The following is a 6,172-nucleotide window of genomic DNA, read 5'->3' as shown; positions in this document are numbered from 1 at the left end:
TACTCGTGCGGCGGTGGCCGGCGGGCACGTCGAAAGACACCGATATCGTGCGCGAGTCGATGCTTCTTGGTCTCGCAGGAGGGCCGCCACTCACTCCTGCAAAAACGGCGAAGATCCGAGCGGCGCTTCCCACTTTTTCGTCGGCATCGCAAACCTCGCCCCGGCAGACGCGCTTTGCCGTACTCGTGCGACGGTCGCCGGCGAGCACGTCGAAATACGCCGATATCGTGCCCGAATCGGCCCCGTTTCGCTTCGCCGGAGTGCCAGCACTCACTCGGCCAAAAACGGCGAACATCCGAGCAGCGGTACCCACTTAGCCGTCGGCATCCCGAACTCCGCGCCGGCTGACGCGGTTGCCGAGCTCGTGCGACTAGCGACCGCGAACGCGTCTCGCGACGCCGCTTTCGTGCGCGGCTCCCATTGCGACCTGGGTTACCCGAGCTCGACCAGCAAAAAAGAAGGTCGAAAAAAAATTTTTTTTTTCTGCGTCTGCCGGGGTGCCCCTATAATAGCAGCGATAAGCACCCAGACCGCCGTGGGTCGCTCGCCCCGGCTGACGTGGTTTTTCGTACTCCTGCAGCGGTCGCCGTCAAGCACGTCCAAATACGCCACTTTCGTGGGCGCTTTCGCGCTCTTTCGCGTCGCCGGTGTGCCAGCACTCACTCTGCCAAAAACGGCCAACATCCGAGCGGCGGTTCCCACTTTTGCGTCGGCGTCGTAAACCCCGCCCCGGCAGACGCGGTTTGCCCTACTCGTTCGACGGTCGCCGGCGAGCGCGTCGAAAGACGCCGATATCGTGCGCTAATTGGCGCTCCTTGGCTTCTCCGGAGTGCCGCCACTCACTCCTCCAAAAACGGCGAAGATCCGAGCGGCGTTCTCCACTTTCGCATCGGCGTCCCGAACTCCGCCCGGGCTGACGCGGTTTACCGTACTCGTGCGACGGTCGCCGCCGGGCACGTCGAAAGACGCCGATATCGTGCCGTAATCGGCCCCGTTTGGCTTCGCCCGAGTGCCAGCACTCACTCGGCCAAAAACGGCGAACATCCGAGCAGCGTTTCCCACTTTCGCATCGGCGTCCCGAAGCCCGCCCCGGCAGACGCGGTTTGCCCTACTCGAGCGACGGTCGCCGGCGATCACGTCGAAAGGCGCCGAATTCGTGCACGAATCGATGCTTCTTGGTCTCGCAGGAGGGCCGCCACTCACTCCTGCAAAAACGGCGAAGATCCGAGTTGCGCTTCCCACTTTTTCGTCGGCGTCCCGAACTACGCCCCGGCTGACGCGGTTTACCGTACTCGTGCGACGGTCGCCGGCGGGCACTTCAAAATACGCCGATTTCGTGGGCGCATTCACGCTGTTTCGCTTCCCCGGAGTGCCAACACTCACTCTGCCGAAAGCGGCGATCATCCGAGCGGCGGTTCCCACTTTTGCGTCGGCTTCGCAAACGGCGCCCCGGCAGACGCGCTCGTGCGACGTACTCGTGCGACGGTCGCCGGCGAGCACGTCGAAAGACGCCGATATCGTGCTCGAATCGACCCCGTTTCGCTTCGCCGGAGTGCTGCCAGTCACGGCGCAGAGAACGGCGAACAAGTGTTTTTTTTTTTTTTTCCTAGAATTTGTGTTATAGAAGGCACATTTGATATCGGACGATAATTTTCAACTTTATCACGCGCACCGATTTTCGTGTAGAGGTTTGCAAGTTTATGGGAATTTCTCCACTTGGAATAATGCGATTTAGTAGTACTACGAGAACTTCATGGATGTACTCAAGGGTACGGGGCAAGTCAGTTACGTCAACACCTGCAGATTTTTTACACTTCAAACTGAAAATTGTTGGTTGTGAGTCCTCGTGTGATATTAAAGGCCGATTCGCTAACACATAGAACAAAGAAAGAAAGGAAGAAAAAACGCCCGCGCTCGCTCAAGAAACCTGGGTTCGCAACAAGTGGCAACAACAAGCAACCGAGCGAGTGCGCCAAAACCCGTGGCGGCCGAACAAACGCGAAGTCCCAACCGCGTCAGCCGGGGCGGCACGGGACAGGAAAAATCACTTCAGCCGGGGCGGCGGGGCACCGAATAAACCTCGTCACCTCGTCGCAGGATAAAAGAGGAAACAAAAAGTCTAAACAGCGTCTGCTGGAGCGAATGCGTAATAAAACAACAACAACAACAAAAAAAAAACACCCGCGCTCAAGAAGTCTGCAATCCTCACAAAAGGCGACTGTGACCGAGCAGCGTCAGCCGGGGCCGTGCGGAAACGGAAAAACCGCGACTACCGGGGCGTCGAGGCACCGAAAAATCCACTTCAGCCGCGGCGAAAAAAAAAACAAAAAGAAAGACGGAGGGGGGGGGGGGGAACCACGTCTGCCGGGGCGAAGGAAAAAAAAAAACGCGTCTGCCGGGGCGAGCCCGGGTGCGGCACCACCGGGAAAACTGTGGCAAACAGACATGGCGATCGAGTGAGTGGGCCGCCAGCCAGGCTCAGCCAAAAAGTGCAAAGTCCGAACTGCGTCAGCCGGGGCGGCAAAAACCGCGTCAGCCGGGGCGGCGCAAAAAACCGCGTCTGCCGGGGCGGCACGAAACCGCGTCAGCCGGGGCGGGGCGAAAACTGCGTCAGCCGGGGCGAAAAGAAAAAAAAAAAACGCGTCTGCCGGGGCAAGCCCGGGTGCGGCACCACCGGGAAAACTGTGGCAAACAGACATGGCGATCGAGTGAGTGGGCCGCCAGCCAGGCACAGCCGAAAAGTGCAAAGTCCGAACCGTGTCAGCCGGGGCGACGCAAAAACCGCGTCAGCCGGGGCGGCGCGAAAACCGCGTCAGCCGGGGCGGCACGAAACCGCGTCAGCCGGGGCGGCGCGAAAACTGCGTCAGCCGGGGCGGCGCGAAAACCTCGTCAGCCGGGGCGAGCGAAAAGGGGGGGGGGGAACCACGTCTGCCGGGGCGAAAGAAAAAAAAACGCGTCTGCCGGGGCGAGCCCGGGTGCGGCACCACCGGGAAGACTGTGGCAAACAGACATGGCGATCGAGTGAGTGGGCCGCCAGCCAGGCTCAGCCCAAAAAGTGCCAAGTCCGAACTGCGTCAGCCGGGGCGGCAAAAACCGCGTCAGCCGGGGCGGCGCGAAAACCGCGTCTGCCGGGGCGGCGCGAAAACTGCGTCTGCCGGGGCGAGCCCGGGTGCGGCACCACCGGGAAAACTGTGGCAAACAGACATGGCGATCGAGTGAGTGGGCCGCCAGCCAGGCACAGCCGAAAAGTGCTAAGTCCGAACTGCGTCTGCCGGGGCGGCACGAAACCGCGTCAGCCGGGGCGGCGCGAAAACCGCGTCTGCCGGGGCGGCACGAAACCGCGTCAGCCGGGGCGGCGCGAAAACTGCGTCAGCCGGGGCGAGCCCGGGTGCGGCACCACCGGGAAAACTGTGGCAAACAGACATGGCGATCGAGTGAGTGGGCCGCCAGCCAGGCACAGCCGAAAAGTGCTAAGTCCGAACTGCGTCTGCCGGGGCGGCACGAAACCGCGTCAGCCGGGGCGGCGCGAAAACCGCGTCTGCCGGGGCGGCACGAAACCGCGTCAGCCGGGGCGGCGCGAAAACTGCGTCAGCCGGGGCGAGCCCGGGTGCGGCACCACCGGGAAAACTGTGGCAAACAGACATGGCGATCGAGTGAGTGGGCCGCCAGCCAGGCACAGCCGAAAAGTGCTAAGTCCGAACTGCGTCAGCCGGGGCGGCAAAAACCGCGTCAGCCGGGGCGGCGCAAAAAACCGCGTCTGCCGGGGCGGCACGAAACCGCGTCAGCCGGGGCGGCGCGAAAACTGCGTCAGCCGGGGCGAAAGAAAAAAAAAAAACGCGTCTGCCGGGGCGAGCCCGGGTGCGGCACCACCGGGAAAACTGTGGCAAACAGACATGGCGATCGAGTGAGTGGGCCGCCAGCCAGGCACAGCCGAAAAGTGCTAAGTCCGAACTGCGTCTGCCGGGGCGGCACGAAACCGCGTCAGCCGGGGCGGCGCGAAAACCGCGTCTGCCGGGGCGGCACGAAACCGCGTCAGCCGGGGCGGCGCGAAAACTGCGTCAGCCGGGGCGAGCCCGGGTGCGGCACCACCGGGAAAACTGTGGCAAACAGACATGGCGATCGAGTGAGTGGGCCGCCAGCCAGGCACAGCCGAAAAGTGCTAAGTCCGAACTGCGTCTGCCGGGGCGGCACGAAACCGCGTCAGCCGGGGCGGCGCGAAAACCGCGTCTGCCGGGGCGGCACGAAACCGCGTCAGCCGGGGCGGCGCGAAAACTGCGTCAGCCGGGGCGAGCCCGGGTGCGGCACCACCGGGAAAACTGTGGCAAACAGACATGGCGATCGAGTGAGTGGGCCGCCAGCCAGGCACAGCCGAAAAGTGCAAAGTCCGAACCGTGTCAGCCGGGGCGACGCAAAAACCGCGTCAGCCGGGGCGGCGCGAAAACCGCGTCAGCCGGGGCGGCACGAAACCGCGTCAGCCGGGGCGGCGCGAAAACTGCGTCAGCCGGGGCGGCGCGAAAACCTCGTCAGCCGGGGCGAGCGAAAAGGGGGGGGGGGGGAACCACGTCTGCCGGGGCGAAAGAAAAAAAAAACGCGTCTGCCGGGGCGAGCCCGGGTGCGGCACCACCGGGAAGACTGTGGCAAACAGACATGGCGATCGAGTGAGTGGGCCGCCAGCCAGGCTCAGCCCAAAAAGTGCCAAGTCCGAACTGCGTCAGCCGGGGCGGCAAAAACCGCGTCAGCCGGGGCGGCGCGAAAACCGCGTCAGCCGGGGCGGCGCGAAAACTGCGTCAGCCGGGGCGAGCCCGGGTGCGGCACCACCGGGAAAACTGTGGCTAACAGACATGGCGATCGAGTGAGTGGGCCACCAGCCAGGCTCAGCCAAAAAGTGCCAAGTCCGAACTGCGTCAGCCGGGGCGGCAAAAACCGCGTCAGCCGGGGCGGTGCAAAAAAACCGCGTCTGCCGGGGCGGCACGAAACCGCGTCAGCCGGGGCGGCGCGAAAACTGCGTCAGCCGGGGCGAAAGAAAAAAAAAAACGCGTCTGCCGGGGCGAGCCCGGGTGCGGCACCACCGGGAAAACTGTGGCAAACAGACATGGCGATCGAGTGAGTGGGCCGCCAGCCAGGCACAGCCGAAAAGTGCTAAGTCCGAACTGCGTCTGCCGGGGCGGCACGAAACCGCGTCAGCCGGGGCGGCGCGAAAACCGCGTCTGCCGGGGCGGCACGAAACCGCGTCAGCCGGGGCGGCGCGAAAACTGCGTCAGCCGGGGCGAGCCCGGGTGCGGCACCACCGGGAAAACTGTGGCAAACAGACATGGCGATTGAGTGAGTGGGCCGCCAGCCAGGCACAGCCGAAAAGTGCTAAGTCCGAACTGCGTCTGCCGGGGCGGCACGAAACCGCGTCAGCCGGGGCGGCGCGAAAACCGCGTCTGCCGGGGCGGCACGAAACCGCGTCAGCCGGGGCGGCGCGAAAACTGCGTCAGCCGGGGCGAGCCCGGGTGCGGCACCACCGGGAAAACTGTGGCAAACAGACATGGCGATCGAGTGAGTGGGCCGCCAGCCAGGCACAGCCGAAAAGTGCTAAGTCCGAACTGCGTCTGCCGGGGCGGCACGAAACCGCGTCAGCCGGGGCGGCGCGAAAACCGCGTCTGCCGGGGCGGCACGAAACCGCGTCAGCCGGGGCGGCGCGAAAACTGCGTCAGCCGGGGCGAGCCCGGGTGCGGCACCACCGGGAAAACTGTGGCAAACAGACATGGCGATCGAGTGAGTGGGCCGCCAGCCAGGCACAGCCGAAAAGTGCAAAGTCCGAACCGTGTCAGCCGGGGCGACGCAAAAACCGCGTCAGCCGGGGCGGCGCGAAAACCGCGTCTGCCGGGGCGGCACGAAACCGCGTCAGCCGGGGCGGCGCGAAAACTGCGTCAGCCGGGGCGAGCCCGGGTGCGGCACCACCGGGAAAACTGTGGCAAACAGACATGGCGATCGAGTGAGTGGGCCGCCAGCCAGGCACAGCCGAAAAGTGCTAAGTCCGAACTGCGTCTGCCGGGGCGGCACGAAACCGCGTCAGCCGGGGCGGCGCGAAAACCGCGTCTGCCGGGGCGGCACGAAACCGCGTCAGCCGGGGCGGCGCGAAAACTGCGTCAGCCGGGGCGAGCCCGGGTGCGGCACCACCGGGAAA

This window comes from Rhipicephalus microplus, unplaced genomic scaffold (assembly GCF_043290135.1).
Source record: "Rhipicephalus microplus isolate Deutch F79 unplaced genomic scaffold, USDA_Rmic scaffold_280, whole genome shotgun sequence".
NCBI lineage: Eukaryota > Metazoa > Arthropoda > Arachnida > Ixodida > Ixodidae > Rhipicephalus > Rhipicephalus microplus.
Note: the sequence above shows the minus strand (reverse complement) of the source record.